This window comes from Pseudorca crassidens, chromosome 12 (genome assembly GCF_039906515.1).
Source record: "Pseudorca crassidens isolate mPseCra1 chromosome 12, mPseCra1.hap1, whole genome shotgun sequence".
NCBI lineage: Eukaryota > Metazoa > Chordata > Mammalia > Artiodactyla > Delphinidae > Pseudorca > Pseudorca crassidens.
In genome coordinates this window covers 20,589,393-20,592,004 of record NC_090307.1, presented here as the reverse complement: position 1 = coordinate 20,592,004, position 2,612 = coordinate 20,589,393, and the positions used below count along the sequence as shown (strand labels likewise).

At 40.1% G+C, this 2,612-nt stretch overlaps 1 pseudogene; it reads left to right on the top strand.

Moving 5' to 3' along the window:
* The first annotated feature begins 1,141 nt into the window (after nucleotides 1–1,141).
* LOC137204222 (small ribosomal subunit protein uS13-like) lies at nucleotides 1,142–1,629 on the top strand (annotated as a pseudogene).
* The last annotated feature ends 983 nt before the right edge of the window (nucleotides 1,630–2,612 follow it).

Sequence of the window (2,612 nt, the reverse complement as noted above, 5' to 3'; positions counted from 1 at the left end):
ATATATGTATATGTATAGCTGATTCACTTTGTTATAAAGCAGAAACTAATACACCATTGTAAAGCAATAATACTCCAATAAAGATGTTAAAAACAAACAAACAAAAAAACACTGCTAAAAGAAATTGAAGAAGACACAAATAATTGGAAAGACATCCTGTGCTCATAGATTGGAAGATTTTTTTTTTTTTTTTTGCCGCACGTGGGCCTCTCACTGTTGTGGCCTCTCCCGTTGTGGAGCACAGGCTCTGGATGCGAAGGCTCAGCGGCCATGGCTCACAGGCCCAGCCACTCTGCAGCATGTGGGATCTTCCCGGACTGGGGCATGAACCCGCGTCCCCTGCATCGGCAGGTGGACTCTCAACCACTGTGCCACCAGGGAAGCCCTGGAAGATTTAATACTACTAAGGTGTCAATACAAACCAGAATGATCTACAGATCTAATGCAAATTTTTAGAATGGAAAAATCCATTCTAAAATTAATATGGAATTTCAAAGGACCCCAAATAGCCAAAACAATCTTTAAAAAGAAGAATGAAGTTAATGACGCACACTTTCTGATTTCAAAACTTGCTACAAAGCTACGGTAATCAAAACAGTGTGTTACTGCCATGAAAACAGATATACAGACCAGTGGAATTGAATGGAGAGGCCAGAAATAAATGTTTGAGTATATGGTAAACTTATTTTTGACAAGGATGCCAAAACCGTTCCATGGGAAAAGGACAGTCTCTTCAACAAATGGTGCTAGGAAAACTGGATAGACATATGCAAAAGAATAAAGTTAAAGACTTACCTTACATCATGTGAAAAATTAATTCAAAATGGCTCAAAGACCTAAACTTAAGACTTCAACAATAAAACTCTTAAAAGAAAACATAGTGGAAAAACTTCATTACAATGAATTCGGCAATGATTTCTTGGATATGACACCAAAAGCACAGGCAACAAAAGTAAAAATAGCTAAACTGAACTACATCACAATTAAAAACTTCCATGTGAAGGACACAAGCAACAGAGTGAAAAGGCAACCTACAGAATGGGAAAAAATATTTGCAATCATATGTATGATGGGGGGTTAATAACCCAAATATAGAGAGAACTTTGAAAACCCAACAACAAAAAACAACCCAATTTAAAAAATGGACAAAAGGGCTACTGGGACTGCTGCCACATCTCTAGTAATCCCTGAGAAGTTCCAGCACATTTTGCAAGTACTCAACAACAATATTGATGAGCAGCATAAAATTGCTTTAGCCATTACAGCAATTAAGGGTGTGGGGCAAAATTTGCTCATGTGATGTTGAGGAAACCAGGCATCGACCTCACCAAGAGGGCAGGAGAGCTCACTGAGGAGGAGGTAGAATGTGTGATCACCACTATGCAGAATCCACACCAGTACATGATCCCAGACTGGTTCTTCAACAGACAGAAGGATGTGACGGATGGAAAACACAGCCAAGTCTTGGCCAACGGTCTGGACAACAAACTTCATGAAAACCTGGAGCAAATGAAGAAGATTGGGGCCCACAGAGGGCTGTGCCACTTCTGGGGACTTTGTGTCTGAGGCCAACACACCAAGACCACAGGCCACCATGGTTGCACCATGCATGTGTCCAAGAAGAAATAAATTTGTGGGCACTGTCTGTTAATAAACAGTTTATATAATTTTTTTTCAAATGGACAAAGAAGTTGAAAAGACATGTCTCCAAAGAAAATAAACCAATGGCCAATAAGCGTACAGAATTATGCTCAACGTCACTAATCATAGGGAAATGCAAATCAAAATCACAATGAGAGGGGACTTCCCTGGTGGTGCAGTGGTTAAGAATCTGCCTTTCAATGCAGGGGACCCGGGTTTGAACCCTGGTCCGGTTAGATCCCACATGCTGAAGAGCAACTAAGCCCGTGCACCACAACTACTGAGCCTGTGCTCTAGAGCCCGCAAGCCGCAACTACTGAAGCCCACGCACCTAGAGCCCGTGCTCCATAACAAAGAGAAGCCATCACAATGAGAAGCCTGTGCGCCGCAACTACAGAAAAGCCCACGCACAGCAACTAAGACCCAATGCAGCCCAAAACAAATTAATTAATTAATTACTTATTTTTTGAAAACCATGAGATATCACTTCATACCCATTAGGATGGTTACTATTTTAAAAGAAAAAAAAAGAAACAAAATAACCAGTTTGCCATGGAGAAACTGGAACCTTTATGCACTGTTGGTGAGAATGTAAAATGGTATAGCTACTATGGAAAACAATATAGCAATGTCTCAAAAACATTAAACAGAGAATCGTGATCCAGCAATTCCACTCCTGGATTTACATCCAAAGAATAGAAAGCAGGGTCCCAAAGAGATATGTGTGTGCTCATGTTCAGAGCAGTATCATTATAGGCAAGAGGTAGAAGCAACCCACATGTCTATCAACGGATGAAAGGATAAACGAATGTGGTATATACATACAATGGAATATTATTCAGCCTTAAAAAGGAAAAAAATCGGACACATGTTACAACATGGATGAACTTTGAGGACATTTTGCTAAGTGAGATAAATCAGTCACAAAAGACAAATACCATATGATTCCATGTATGGGAGGTATCTAGATT